The 16,704-nt window shown below is 33.6% G+C and overlaps 1 protein-coding gene across 4 annotated transcripts in view; it reads left to right on the top strand.

Annotated features, from left to right (window-relative positions):
* CNTN1 (contactin 1) overlaps positions 1-16,704 on the top strand; it is a 309,314-nt gene that overhangs the window by 85,630 nt on the left and 206,980 nt on the right. Inside the window, exon 1 of one of the 4 annotated variants that reach the window (XM_054591235.1) lies at positions 16,637-16,654. The exons of the other annotated variants lie outside the window; for them this stretch is intronic. The gene's annotated coding sequence lies outside the window, so the exon portion shown is untranslated. Of the gene's footprint in view, positions 1-16,636; positions 16,655-16,704 lie in introns of those variants that run through there. 4 annotated transcript variants of the gene reach the window in all.

The raw sequence follows: 16,704 nt of genomic DNA, 5'->3' as shown, positions 1-16,704 counted from the left end.
AGAGCCATATATACATAAATTTTGATATCCTATTATTTTTACTTCATCTTATATTATGTTTCATTTTGAAATACTCCATGCCACAAATTCTTCAAAAACATTATTTAAATGTTATACCTTATATAATTATGCCATTTCTCATGGTTACATAGTTTTTCCCTAATGTTCTACTTAAAAATAATTTTATTGTTAATATCTTTGTAATATTACCATATTTTTGTATAGTTTGCTTGAAAATATGCTATGAACATTTGTGAGATTTTTAGTTTTTAGATTTACACTATGATATTTGCTACTTTAACATTTCTTGATCTCTCTAATCTTGAAATGCTGCCTCAGATCTATGACATATAAATCTCTTATTTTGCTGAAGTTCACTCTGGAGTGCTGCCCAGGACTGTTGTTAATAACATGCACTTCATGTGTTGAGTGAGTCTAGTGGCTGCATGGCCCTCAGTACTCAGCTTACATGTTCTTTCCTCTCCACAGCCAACATTACTTATATACCTCTCTTTATTACACAGTGTTATAATAAATGCATATATTTCCTAACATCAAACTGCTCTTTCACCCAAAAGAGTATTCTTTTAATTCTCTTGGAACTGGATTTGCTGAGATTCTATTTATTATTTAGCTCCTATGAACACATCTATATTTTTTTCTTCATGTTCTTTGTTTGTTAGATTTGGCATGAGAGCAGTAGTTCTAGGTTTATACAATGAAAACAGTAGCCTAAATCATATTCTATAGAATGCAATGCAAATGTGGAAAAATTAAAGTCAAATATAATAACAAATTGTCATATTATAACACGGTAGCTAATATTTGCAATGACAGAATTGGTCCCCAAAACTATTGCAACAATTATAAAAATGATCTCAAGCCAATGAGATAAAATATTTCAGATAGAAATACAAAATTCTTCTATTAAGTTTGAAAATATAATTGTAGAAATATGGGGCAATAAGAGTCTGACTTGACACTAATTCATATAAATTAAATAATGATGCATTTAGGAAGACAAATGTTATATGCTCCCCAGAGTGCACCAGCTGCTGAGGAAGCTGCTGTCATAAAACAGAGAAGTGTGACATTTCTCTCACCATGCTTCGGAGATCCTTTTACAGGTGCAAATTCTAGTAAATGACAGACTTGTACAATATGTATAACTCTTGCTCTTAAGGCCTACCTTCCATTGGTCTTTGGCATTTGCCAAACACATATGATGTCCTCTGCTGCCTCTGAAGGGTAACAGATATGAACTTCAGGAGCTGGTGAGTTTCCTTCACAGCTTCCTGAAGTGAGCAACCTTATGGTTAGGAAGCCACATCACCCTCTTATCCCAAGTGAGCTGTTACCACGTCTATGACCGTACCACTTTGTTCTACCAGGATACCTCTTACAAGACTTTGATCTCTGAGATTAGGCCTTTAACTACAGCCTGTGGACTCCTAAACTAGTGGGAAACTCACAGTTCTCTCTGTGCATCACCAAGTCGCATGGGAAACTAGCATGGACTTTGCCTTCTTTTCCTCATCTGAACATTTTGGCGTCTCACAAATGGCCAACCCCCAGGCCCTGGAAGCACTGGTAAGATCTGCTGCTCAGTAATCTACAAACAGGAAAGGAAAATTAGTACTCCATGTTCAAAATCACTTGCAAATCTCGAGGAAGACTTTTCTGTCTACCTCTCCTACCCCTACCATTAACCAACAGAAGAGAGGGCAGTGTAAATCTCTTATTTCTTCATAAATCCTTCTCTCTGTTTCTGAAACTTCTTTTAAAATTATTCTATGTTAAAATATCCCAGAAAACTATTTCTTCATATTTCCTAACTGATCTAAATGTTAACTTAAGGGGGGCTTCTTTGCAGCATTAAGGACTAGACCGTTTTTGTCAGCCAGCCTGCGATGGCCTCCACAGGCTCCCTGCCTTTAATTTTTTAGACACAGCTTATCAAAGAGGCTTCTCACTAGTCTACGGCTGAGGTTAGGAAGGAACATTGTCCTCAAATCTTTATTTTATTTTGTTAAAGCCATTTTTATTGCTTATCATAGCTAGAACTAATAATTTTCTACCCTTTCAAATGCTACACTTGACAAATTTAAAATTATTTGCACATGTGGGTACAAGTGCTCTACATGTCAACCGATTCATTTTTATATTTTAACAAATGAAAAGGTGGTCATTAAAATGTTTTCTATTGATGTATAATTGACATACAAAGGTGATCATTTTTAAAATGACGTTAGTTATCTTTGATTTTGCTTAAATCCATGTAATTCTATTACCTCCAGAAATGGTTCATTACCTCATTCTAGCTACAAGTATAGGCAGAGTTATCACTCACTTCAATTACCTTTCAATACATCCCAAATTTTGTACTAGGGTGCCAGATGTCCAGTGCTCAATTTACTAATGCTCTTTGTGACCAAAGTTTAACCATTTTCTCTAGCAAGCCAGTTAAACTACATGTGGGCCCTGATTTTTTCTTTTGAAATAGGGACATTGATTTAGTCATCATATTAGCTCAGGGATAAATTTGGTAGGAACTAAGAAGTACAAATAGATTATTTCTTTAGATATTATAATCATCTACTATATTTACTTACTCTAAAGTTTGTTACATTCATTTATATACATAATGATTTTTAACCTTCATAAATGCCTGTGAAGTAGTTTGTGCAGGCTGACAGAGTACTCATAGTAGAATTTTGAGATAATACAGATAATACTTTGTTAAGATATACAAGAATTGACTCTGAAAATGTGCTACATATCATAAAATAATCTGCCCACACTGGTATTTGTTGATGACTCCTCACCGGGAGAGACTGCTATATTAGTGAAGGGTGATGAGAAACAACATAAAATGTGGTTGTATCCATCAAATATTGCATAATCCACATTAAGAGGATAAAATTAACATGAAGAATTATTAGAAAAAAGTTGCATGTTAGGGTGTGAGCTGTTGATCATGGAAATTCAGAGAGAGTGCAGTTGAGGATGGTGTGTTAAGAGAATGATCCCTAGAGAAAAATAACATGTGAGCTGAGCTTTGGGAAGAAAGGAGATAGAACTGAGCTCAGCTTTCAACTCCTCCATTCACTGTCCATATTTTCTTGGAATATCATTTGACCTCTTTGATCAGACATGGATATTATGGTAAAACAAGGGGGCAGTGCCTAGTTTACTCACTTCAAAGTTGTGAGAATTAAATAAAATGTTTTATATAGAATACCTAGAATGCTTGGTAAAAACAAACACATTTAATCACTATCATTTGTCTTTCTTCTCTTTGACATGGGTGAAATATGGATATGCAGATTAAGGAAACTAAAGCATTAAAAGGCAGGGCTGAGAAAATAGTGTAAACCAGAGCAGTAAAGTAAGAATGAACAGAGTAGGTGCAGAGAATATTGAAGACACGGGCTTCTATGTAGAGAGGTGGAAGCAACATACTCTTAATTTCCAAAGACATCCTTTACATTACTTTCTATCTTGATTTACAATTAATAGTCATATTTCTTATTTAATACGGGGTCTTGATTCCTTTTGTTTTGCTTTTTTTTTAGTTATATCTGTTTGTTTTTACTCTCCATAAACTTTGGAAAAGTTCCTTGCATATAGACACTTAGGAACTATTATTCATTTGTGTATTCATAAAATAAATATTTATTTAGCATCTACTTGGTGAATAAATTCAGGTGATACAGGAAATGTGAAATCAGATCATGAAACACACTGGACTTGGTTATCAAAGTTTGAAATTTATAGGGTAGAAAATAATGCTTTTTGAACTGATACAAAATAATGTTAAATGTAAACTCTAATTAAAAAATAAGAAAACAATTTAAAATTTAAAAAAAGAAAATAATGTCTTTCTCTTCCACTCTTCCTTATGCTTCATTCTCTATCATTCTTTGTTTTTTCATTTACAGTTTATATTCAATATTATTCTGTATTAGTTTCATGTATATAGCTTAGTGGATAGACAATCAGATACTTTACAAAGTGTTCCCTCTGTTACTTCAAGTGCCCACCTGGCACTATATAAGCACATAGTTATTACAGTATTACTGATTGTAACTTCTACGCTGTATTTTACATCCCTTTGTCTACTTGGTAACTAGCCATTTGTACTCTTAACCCCTTCGCCTTTTTCACCCAGTCCCCAACTACCCATCTCTTGGGCTACTTACTATCTATGGGTCTGTATCTATGGATGCAGTTCAGTTTTTTAAATTTGTTTAATATTTTTTAGATTCCTCTTATAAATGAAATCATATGGTATTTGTCTTGATCTAAGTGACTTATTCACTTAGCCTAATACCCTCTAAGTCAATACATACTGTCGCAAATGCTAAGATTCTGTTCTTTTCATGGCCAAGTAACATTCCATGGCATGTGTACTATCACTATTGTATCCACTCATCTATTGCTGGGCACTCAGGTTACTTCCCTATCTTGGTGATTGTAAAGAATGCTGCAATGGATAAAGGGGTGTCTTTATTCTTTCAAATTAATATTTTGAGTTTATTCAGGTAAATATGCAGAAGTAGAATCACTGAGCCAGAAGGCAGTCTCATTTTTAATTTTTCGAGGTAACACCATACTGTTCCCCACAGTGGCCACACCGGTTTGCATTCCCACCAACAATCAGAAGGGTTCCCCTTTCTCCCCATCCTCTTCAGCACTTGTTGTTTGTTTGTTTATTAATGATGGCCATTCTAGTGTGAGGTGATATTGCTTTGTGGTTTTAAATTGAATTTCTCTGATGATTAGTGATGTTGAACATCTTTTCATATGTTTGTTGGCCATCTTTATGTCCTCTTTGAAAAAGTATCTATTTATATCCCCTGCCCATTTTTAAATTGGATTTTTGTTTTGAGGTTGATTTGTTTGAATTCTTTGTAAATTTTGAATATCAACTTTTTATTGGGAGTGTCATTTAGAAAATATCTTCTCCTATTTAAATATACCTTCTATTTAGTTGTCTTCTAAAAATAAAAAAAAATGGGACTACATCAAACTAAAGTTTTTGCACAGCAAAGGAAACCATGTACAATTATTTAAATAGAATAAACCAAGCTCTGTCATTCCTAAGTGCTTCATTTATGTGGCTTTCTCTTTTTGAAATAACTCCTTTGCCCCCTACCTTATAGATCTGGAAAATATCTACTCTATTCCAACACTCAATTTAATGACAACTTCCCTGACCCCTTTCTTCCTTACCTTCTTAGGGAAAATATACCAGTCAATCCTTGCTGCTTCTTCTGATCAAGTCCTTATTTTTATTATCGCACCTATAACAGATTATTGCTCCTGTTGTTCACATCTATGCCTATTAGATTAGAAGTGTAAAAACTGGATGGGGCTGGAGCAAGGAGCAATCTCATAGGAATACATTTTAATCATTTCTTTTACACATATCTAATAAAAGTTCCACAATTTAGAATTTTTACCTAGATGTATGTAAAATGAGAAAATATTTAAAATCTTGACAAAATGAGATTTAGTTTAATATCTCTATTATTGCAGGATAGGAAAACCAAGTAAGAGAAATATGCTCTTTGAGCAACACTTTTCATAAATATTTTAAAACTATGTCTGTTAGAGCAACATTATTTCTGTGTCGCTGAAGTGCTTTGAGAGTAATGCCCGGGTGACAGCATGAACAAAATACAAAGGCCAGTTTGTTTTTATATCTAAATAGTGGATTGTTGGTGAAGAGTTGTGCCAGCCAGTACAGAGTGGAATAGTGTTTTACTCCTCTCAAGATAGATGGATGGCTGAATAGCCTCAGTTCCTGCTGCTTTATAGCCTGCCCCTTGAATTTGAAAATGAATGTGTGCTTTTTTTTCTTGAGTGGATGGTGAGAAAATATATCATTTAAATAAAATAACTCATCAGGGGGAAGGGGGATAAAAAAGGGTTAAATGGTAATGGAAGTAGTACAATATAAAAATAAAAAGAAGAAATTTAACAAAACCAAAAAAACCCCCAACTCTTAATTGTCATTAAAAATACACCCTTCTTGGTATTTTGTCCACATAATATATTGCTAAAATGTTTAAATATTTGTTAAATATTAGATTTTTAGTGAATGATATCATATTAAACAAAGAACAGGCCATTTGCCAATATGTTACACTTTAAAAATATTCCTTCAAATGAAGTGAACTGTGTTACAACATTTATAAAACAATTTTTAAAATATTTTTGCTGGTAAGTTTAATAAATTCATTAAATGTCTCTTGAATGCCATGATGAAAAGTTTGTGTAGGGGATAGAAATAAAAGGGAGCATAGTCCCTGCAATCAAGGTACATTCAATAAAAATTAGTGTGTGTACAGAGAATTATAACACAGGAGGGATGCAGGAAAGCTGCAGTGACTATGAGAACAAAGAAGAGAAAGCACTTCCTGTGAAGATAAAGGCTTCACAAAATGATGAAAATTGAAAAGCGAGTCTCACCATTGCAGAGAAAAACTGAGTTGAATAATGGAGATTCTTAAAAACCAAGAGAAAATTTGAGTTTTTGTTGTACAGATATAAAGTAGTTATGATGGTTAATATTATGTACCACCTTGGCTAGGCTATAGTGGCCAGTTATTTAATTAACCACTAATCTAGATGTTACCATAAAGGTATTTTGTAGATGTGGTGAATATCTAAAATCAGTTCACTTTAAATAACAAAGATTACCCTCCCTCACGTAGGAGGGCCTCACCCAATCACTTGGAGGCTGTAAGAGAAAACACTGAAGTTTTTCAGAGAAGAAGTAATTATGCCTTAAATCTGCAGCATCAACTCCTGCCTTGTTTCCAGCTTCTGGCCTGCCTTAGGGATTTCTTACATGCCAGCTTCGCACTCACACCCTACTTCCTTAAAGTAAATCTCTTTAAGTATATAAGCATATATATTCAATAGATATAGTCTAAAAATGTATGTTTTATATATTACACATATTTTCGCTATACATTATACATATATTCTATAGAGTATACATATATTTTCAATACAATATGCACATATATGCATTTTTTGTTTTTATTATTTTTCTGGAAAACTGGCTGAATCAAGAGTTATTAAAAATTTTTAAACAAACTATATTTATTATTTTTTTTGGCAGACATTAAGTCATAATTTTAAGTTTTCATTGATCATTAATTTCTGCCAGGTTTATAGCTATGGAGTAAGTGGAAGCATAAAACATAGTGCCAGTTTTAGTGTTTTTTCTGCAATAATAGTGAACAGGTTTTAGCACTCCTGTGTTTCAGGCATGCTAAGGTTTTTCCAAATTCTTTTACTAAACCAATCAATGCACCATTGTTATGACATAGCTATTGTTAATTTAACTATTATCTTTCTAATTCAACAGTTGAATAAGCTAATTTTACAGCTAATAAATGTCTGACTCAGCACCAAACTCCAGGATACAGCATGTGAAACATTATGTATGTAACCACTAAAATGCAAATCTTCTGCTAATGAAAAACAATTTAACTATGGTCAATGACCAGTTAGCAGAATAAAAGTACATAGTTAAATATATAAAAAAGAAAGCATAAATAGCCATGTTTGTTATAGAAAAACGTTGCTAAACAGGGGAAATTTCATAGGTTATAGAAGGAAGCTGATGGCTTAACAAAAATAAAGCAAGTGGCTTAGATTGTAATAAACAGATCTAAGAAAAATTAAAATAATCATTGCCTTTTCAGAGCCTCAGACAGTCAACATGTACCAGATCTTAACAAACTTGCCTCAAACTCTTAGAATAATTCTATTTAAAATATAATTCCAAAATTATCAGCATCAACAGGGCCCAGGATTTTGGTAGAAATTCACATTTGGGGGCTTCATCCTAAATCTTACATATCAGACTTTTGTACAGTAGAGCTTAGGAATCTGTGTTTTAAAGTAGGTTTCCAAGTGCTTCATGTCCTGCAGAGTTTGAAAAGCACTGCACTAGACCAACAGGGACCAGCAGAGACTCATGAGGCCAACGTGAGCTTTTCCAGGAGAACAGAATGAAGAAGTCAAGCTGGAACTAACTAGAATTAATAATGGTTGATGAATGTTCTATCTTAGGCTGAGATACGAGTTGGAAATTGGGGACAAAAATAAATTTGGGAGGGACAGAACTTAACTAGGGTCATAGAGATGAAACTCTCTTATTTTAGTTAAGATGAGCTTGATCACAAAGTCAGAACAGGTCGTATAGAGTAAGTGAAAGAGGTCAGGGTGATATATGTCAAGGATCAAAGGACAATTAAAGAGTAATGCAGGTGTGGTAAGCCAAGGTAGCAAAAATACTGGACAAAAGAATCGCTATTTTTGAAAGAAACTAAAGATGTAGACTCTGTAGCCAAAGGTTTGAAGTTAAGTATAAATTATTTGCAAGCAGGCAACCCAGCTCTATGAGGCCAACCCTATCACAATTGTTGATTATCCATTCAAAGAATCAATCCTATTAATAGCTAACAAAATCACAAATTGTGCCAGTGATTTATTCATCTATGAATTAAAAAGAATCTTGGCATCCTCTATGTGCCAAATATGGTGATAAATAATAGAGATGAAAAAAGTAGGTGAGACACACTTGATCTCTGCCATCAGGAGAGTTGGGATTAAATTAAAAATTTTACAAATAAGAATTTAATTATCACTGCTTTAGGTACTACCCAGAAAAAGTACATATGTTGTGAGACTGAATCATAAGACACCTACCTAGCCTACGAAGTGGAAACGGTAGGAGGAGAATCAGGGATGTTTCCCAGAGAAAGTAAATTTTAAGCTGGCATGAAGTTATGAAAAGAGCTAGGGGAAAAGAAGTCTTTATTATTAGCATGAATAAAAATACCTAAGAAGGAGAAATAAAATCAGAAGGGATTTCTTATCTTTTAATCTTTAAAGAATAATAAAAAAAATATCGTACTGGAAAAAGAGACTGAAACAAAATGGACAGAGAAGCAAGAGGCAAAGGAAATGAGTTTGTGTCTGAAAAAACCAGGTGAAGACATGTCCAACTAAGGAGTCAGTAAATATGTGACAGAGAGTCAGGGGATAGAAGAATGAAGTGAATGGGACTAATTCACTACTCTCTATTTTCCTATACTTATTACATTTTCTTAGTCAATCTTGAATACTTGTGCCCACATCCACTGATTTATTTTTCAAGCCACCCAGCTTAAAAATTTTTTTTTCTCTAAACCCCAACATAAAATATGCATCTTTAAAGAACTGCATCTTTAAAGTACTGAAGAAAAAAAAAGAACACCTATCAATTTAAAATTATATACCTAGCAAAATCATCTCACGGAAATGCAGGCTAGCCCTGATTGGTGTGGCTCAGTGGGTTAGGCATCATCCTGCAAATTGAAAGGTCACCGGTTCAATTCCCAGTCAGGGCACATGCCTGGGTTGCGGGTTGGGTATCCGGTTGGTGGAGTATGAGAGGCATCCGATCGATGTTTCCCTCACATATCGATGTTTCTCTCCCTCTCTTTCTCTCTCCATTCTCCTCTCTCTAAAAATAAATTAATTAATTTTTTAAAAAGAGAAATGCAGACTAAATACTTTTTTCAGATAAGCAAAAGCAAAACAAACTCATTGTCATAAGTAATGGCAAAGGAAATTCTTCAGGCAGAGAGAAAATGACGCCAGATTGTATTTCCTGGAGTTGTGCAGTATGGAGGCCAGACCATCAAAGCCCATATTCTGTTCATACTACGTTCAAGGCGGAAGTCGAAAACAAAATGACATAAACCCAAGGGTTGTGCTAACTCATCTTTTAACTGTTTATATATTTACAAATGAACTTCATTAAATTAAATTAATGTCTCTCTCTCTCTCTTTGTGTGTGTGTGTGTGTGTGTGTGTGTGTGTGTGTGTGTGTGTTTATATAACCCCTTAGGTTATTGTAGCACTACTGAAAGAAAACAAGGCATGAGAGGGCTGATTGTCAGAATTATTAGATTTGATGAATTACACAAAGTACTTAGGAAGTGCCTGGTACAAATAAATCTCTATATTTGTGAACCCTAATTATTCAATAATACATATATAAAATAAAATATATTACCTATAATCAAGTCTATTATTTTATACAAATGGGTATTTGTTTTATGCAAATGGGTATTTGTAGGCACAATAAATCTATTATTGAATAGTTACTTAACAATATATACATAATAAAATATACTACTTCTTAGAATTTGCACTAAGATTACCTGTTTCAGCAGGTCAAAATATAAGATAGGGTCATATATGTCCCTGATAAAAAGTTATTTTTCTTCTAGCACATAAGGAGTTAATGAAAAAATTAAATAGAAATCAGCAAACACTTTAATATTGTGTTTATACAATTTTTGGTAGGAAGTAACGAATGGCTCTCCTAGTGGGTGATAGTCATTAAGACCTGACAAAACAAAAGGACTCTGGAAATTCAGTTGAACTTATCAATCAATCAGCCAATCAATTAGTCAACAAACATTTATTGTAAACTTATTTTATTCACTTTCTGCTGCTAGATACCTGTGATCTAGCAGCAGAAAGTACAGTGCTAGCTTGCAGAGTTTATGCAATAACAACTAACAACTTTTTACCCTTGCTATGTTGAGGCAGTATACTAGGTAAGTTCTTTTCATGTTCTTTCATTTAATTAGCCCTCACTGTTTTCCTACAATGTAGGCATTATTATTGTTATTAGTATTTTCAATTGATAAATAATTGAGGTTTAAGTCATTTAAGTAACTTGACTGTGGACAACCAGCAAGTGTAAAACATGATACTAAACCCCAGTATGTAAGGAGAAAAAACAAAACTTATGCTTTCAACCATTAGATACTCTGCCTCTCTCTCTCTCTCTCTGCAACCGATTGGGAAGGTAAGGAAGATATATTTGAAAAGAGGGCAATACGAGTTAGGAGAAAAAACACTCTTTAATTTTTTTAAAGAACATTTTCTACTGTTAAACAATATTTGTAAAATTATTAAATTTAAAAAACATTAATAAGTTTATTCAGCAACTTATTTTTTCCCAGTTCTTATGAAGAAGAAAAGTGTCAGCTTAACCATAAGAGTACAGGAATGGATCATATCCTGGAAAGTCAGAAGTTAGGAAAGGTAGAGCCATCACGTCCCTGGCAGCCATCTCCACTCCAGATTTAAACACATCAGCCTTTCAACTACTAGAATGTAGGAGCCAGCTAAGAAAATTCTCAAAGGGCTGAGGAGAATCTCCCTGGGGAAAGCAAAGTGAAAACAGCATCTAGAGTTATTAGAATTAATCACAGTTAATCGGTGTTCAGTCTGAGCCTGACCCTGAGTGGGAATTGAAGACAACAGAGAATTCAAGTAGTCAGGAATAAGTAGAGTTGTGGAGATAATAAAACTTTCCCATGTAAGAATAATTGATTATGGACACAAAATCGGAGCAGACTGTCCAGCATGGGTGACATTAGGTTAATCTCCTGACTCATATTAATTTGACAATCTAAGGAGGCAAAATCCTGGGACAAGTAGTGTAAATTTTTAGAGAGAAGCTTAATATGTAAGTATGCTTAGCTAAAGATTTAAAGTTGAAAATGAACCATTCACTCAAAGTCAGGAAGCTCAGTTTATCTAATCAATTCTATGACAGTAACTGATAATTCAAATGTAAAGAATTAGATTCTACAAGATCATACAAGCACACACTGTGCCATTGATTAATTCATCCATGCATTTAGCAAATATTTGATGCCCTCTATATAGCTATCACAGTGATATACACCAGACTGTGATAAGTAAGGAGCAAATAAAACAAATAGGCTCTTTGCTAGAGTGAAAATTACATTACAGTGAAAAAGTTAGGCATTAAATAAATAATTACAAAAGTGTGTTTTTAATTATAATTCTAATCAACTATAAAGGAAAGGTACCAAGTATTGTGAGAATAAATTGCAGGGAAAAAAATCCTGATTTGCAAAGAAGATGGAGCCTGAAAGATTAGTCAGTTAGCCAAGCAAATATTTGGGGAAAGTCATTCCTGACAGAGGGAGAACAATATCTTAAAACTAGGAAGAAACAGGGAGATGACCAGAGAGGCTGGGATATAGTGAAGGAAGGCAAAGACAGAATATGATGACCCTGGAGGATCGGATAAAGGCCAAAAGGACATTAAATTCTGCGCTGAAGATGTTGCATATATCTTCTTAACTGTAATGGGAGAATGCTGAACATTTTTATGCTAGTAACTAGTATGATGACATCTGCACTTTTAAAAGATCACTTTTCTGTGATCTCATATAGCATGTGAATTAACTGGCAGCAGAGTGGATATTAAGAGCTCACCTATAAGGCTATTTCAACAGTTTAAGAAAGAGATGATGATAGCTTGACCTTTGTTATTGACAATGAAACTAGAAAAAAGTAGACAGATTTAGTATATAATTATGAGGTAGATAAAAGGATTAAAGCCATAGGCTTTAGGCATGAGTGGATACTGTAGGACGGTGTCATTTACTGGGATAGGAAAGACTGTAGAAGACCAGATTTAAAGAAACTATTAAGAATTCAGTTATCTCAAAGTGAGATACCACCCAGTGGAAATATAAAGTAGATGTGTCTGAATTTCAGAAAACATAACTTGCCTAGAGACAAAGTTTGAGTACATTAGCATATACATGATCTTTCAAGTATAAAGATGATATCTCAGTGTCTGGCATGAGCAGATGAATGGACGGATGGTGTTACTACTTCCTAGCATCGAGCAGAAAAGGGAAGACCAAATCTAGAGAAAGGCAGTTGAGTTCATTTGTGAAATGCCTGAGTCTGAGATGCTTGTGAGATATATGCAGGTATACACATCAACTGTATAAAGGTGTTAATGGGTCTGGAGGTCAGAAAAGACATTTTGGCTGGAAATGTAAGTCTGAATTTATTGGACATTATCTTTTAATTATGTGAGTCGATGAGATAAAATTTTTATCACTTAATTATTAATAACGACTGTTTAACAACTGTCTTGCAAAACTCCTGAAAATTAAAAATCTCTAATGAGCTAGTATGGGAGGGCTCCAACAGACACCTGATTTTAAGCCTTTGAGGACAAGGGTTATTACATTCCCAAAACCAAGTTAGATTTTCACGCATAGCCCACACCAAAGAATGTTTGTGAAAGAAAGAGCTCACATCAACGTCAGCCCTTATGAACTATAAGAAGGACAGGTGTTCTTTGTCATCACACCTGCATTTTCTCAGCCTGTTTTTCTTTCCCCTCCATTCCATAAACCTGTGTTTTGGGGTGGGGTGGGGTGTGTGTGCGTGTGTGTGTGTGTAGCATTCATTCAGATTGTTTTCTCAAACATAATTGGGTTATATACTAGCCAACATTTTTGCATCAGGCAATTCTTTTTCTTTGTTTATCTTCACCTGAGGACAAGCTTATTGATTTTAGAGAGAAGGGAAGGGAGGGAGAAAGACAGGGAGGGAAGCATTGATGTGAGAGAGATATATCCATTGGTTGCCAATCACTTGCCTCTCATATGCTCCCCGACCAGGACCAAACCTGTAACCTAGGCATGTGCCCTGACTGGGACTCCTATCCACAACCTGTCAATTTTATGGGACAATACTCCAACCAAATGAGCCACACTGGCCAGAGAGGCATGTAATAATTTTTCACTAAGAAGGCTATCTAGATCATATGTTATCCTTATATAATTTAGGACTTTTAATCCTTACTTTAAAGCAATTATTTATTTTAAATTTAAATCCTCATGCACAAGTATTTCAGTAAAATACCACTTTGTCAGAAAGATCCACACACCCATGGTCTGCAGCTAAAAATATTAGTTCTCTTTCTAGGGTACTTTTTTGAGTGAGTCTTTAATTTCATAGGACAAATGTCTATGATGCAATCTTGTCCAGGAAATTACAGTTGCTAGTTTAAAGATAAACTTATGATGAAGCAAAGTTGATTGTCATATGCAATAACTCCAAAAAAACCCCCAAATTTATTACAAAAGAACTTACTGGTACATTAATATCCTGCTATGGGGCCTGGTATTTTGGTAAAAAATTAAAATATGTTTCAAAGTATTCTTATCAAAAAGAATTGATACAAAATTTCCTTATTAAATGAAGTATAACATATATTTGACATCTTGAACCTGCTGTTAAATAAGAATGGGAAAAGTATGTATACATATCTTTTGCCCAAACTTATTTTTGAAGTAGTTCTGTAGCTGGAGAATTCTATGCCACTAGAATTTAGTTTAAACTAGTTGTGTAAAAAAATCAGGGATAACTATGTAGGATGTTAACATTGGTATAGTGGCTATTTTGGGGGTGGTGGAAGGTGGAAGAGAGAACACAGGGCCTCTGGCTAGTAGTAGTTTGTTATTTGTTGCTCTGAGTGTGGGTGACATAGCTGTGTCACTTTGTAAAAATTCAACAAGTTTTATAGTTATAATTTTACTAATGTGAAATATGGTATACCTCCATACAAGTTTGAAAATTTTATATATATGCCCATCCACATATATGCACACAATAAGTATTTGTATACCATAATCATGATGTAGTTTAAAACATACATCTGCCCTGGCTGCTATGGCTCAGTGGATTAAGTGCAGGCCTGTAAACCAAAAGGTCACTGGTTTGATTCCTGGTCAAGTCACTTGCCTGGGTTGCGGGCCAGGACCCCGATTGGGGAGCGTGCGAGAGGCAGCTGTTTCTCTCTTGTTTCTCTCCCTCTATGTCTTATTCCCTTCCCCTCTCTCTAAAAATAAGTAAATAAAATCTTTACAAATACATATACTTATTAGAAGTTTTCACTTAAGTACCTTTTTAATAATAAAAAGCTAAAACCTGTATAAAGTCAATAAAAGGAGTCTGTGTTTTTAATGTGTTAATCAAACACTGAAACACTGTAGTGAGGGTATCATCATCTATTTTGTTGTCATGTATTCATTCATAAATTCATGCAATAAAACTTTTTTTCTAATAAACTTTTTAAAAGTAGTTAGTTATAGGTTAAGTCATATTTTTGATAGCTCAAAAATCCTAAAAAGATCTAAGAGAGTACAGACTTTTGTTAATAAAAAATATTGTGACCTAAGGAGGTAGGTCTAATTGTCTTGAAACTAGAAATATACTTAGAAATATTTTTGCAAATATTTAAATTTTTCCTAGAGAAAGGAAGCAGGATATAATTTTTAAAGTTCTTCCCTAATGTGTACATTATCTAGAGGAAACAGATTGGCATGTACCCAGACCTGTTTTGGTGTATTTCATGGGATTGGGCTTGTTTCTAGTATGTCTTGAAGTTAAATATACCTTCCTGCCAGAACATTTGGTCACTTAAACACACACACACACACACACACACACACACACACAACACCTTTCTCAAAACAGCTAAAAGTAAATATGATTAAATAAGGATTATTAAGGATAAATAGGGAGTTGTTATACTTTCATAGGCTTAAAAGACTTTAATTATGTTTTTCAATTATATTTGTAACCATAGCGGGATGCTTAGTAGATTCATTTTACCTGGAGATTAAACTAAAATTGGGCCATTTTTATGAAACCTGGGAAATCATTTTGTATACTGATATCTGTAAGCTAACTGAAACGTTAAGAAAATTTTGGGTGTTTTAATGGAAGTAAGAATCCTTTGATGTTGCATGGATAATATCCAAGTTCTCAAACTTTGAGACACGTTAGGATATCTACTTCTTACATCTATTTTCTTCTTTTTATATAACTGATTTTTTTTTAATTACTAAAGAGATGTTTTAAATGGGGCTGGATATTATTAGGAATATTTTCTGGTTTCCATTTTGGAAAGTAAAATAGAAACTGAAGAAAAGGTGAATCCACCTCTAAAACCTTGTGAGCTCTTTTTTCTTATGCATATTTTTTTCCTAAGTTTTAAAATGTATTATTAATAGTTCAAATATTTAGATAGTATAAGAAAGCACAAAAGTGTGCCCACTACCAGTTTAATAAATAAAAGTAAAAACATACAAAGTTCTCTATGTACTTGTCCGTAATTGTACACTCTTTCCTGACCCCAGAAGTAACTACAATACATATTTGGTGTTCATATACTTCTCAGACATTATTATCTTTTATCTGTATATATCTCTAAAAAATATATAACATTATCATACTGTTTTAAAATTTTATATAATTTAAATTATGATATTTGGGTTCTGTACTTTAATTCATTTCTTTATTATTTTTAGCAATATTATAAAGTAAGATACAGTGAAATAAGCATGGGCTGTGATCATTTGAAGCTTAAATTTTGTCTTATTCTTTATATATATATTTATATATATATATGTACTTGAGAAAGTTACTAAATTATTTCAGCCTATTTACTTAACTATGAATGGGATATCTTTTTTATACATTAGTTCAGGCAAAGTGATATAATATGCATTTGTCAATATGTAATGTATAAAATATATGTTTGAAACAATAATAAATGTTTTTTCTTTTCCATATATTAATATATTTTTCTCTAATTTTTTAAACTAGTGTGGATTAACAGATATACATTTAATACAGAACTGATGATTTGTTGGTCTTGGTCATAGAGAAAGGAAAGAGATGAAAAGAAAACATTCCATTAGGATCGTGGTTCTGTGAGGTGGGTAGCAGTTTGATGCTATGGAAGAGGTCTGAGATGCAAACTCAAAT

The sequence above is a fragment of the Pteronotus mesoamericanus genome, unplaced genomic scaffold (genome assembly GCF_021234165.1).
Source record: "Pteronotus mesoamericanus isolate MK-2021 breed Mesoamerican mustached bat unplaced genomic scaffold, CSHL_Meso_final scaffold_21, whole genome shotgun sequence".
In the NCBI taxonomy this organism is placed as follows: Eukaryota; Metazoa; Chordata; class Mammalia; order Chiroptera; family Mormoopidae; genus Pteronotus; species Pteronotus mesoamericanus.
Note: the sequence above shows the minus strand (reverse complement) of the source record. Positions and strands in the feature narration are given on the sequence as shown.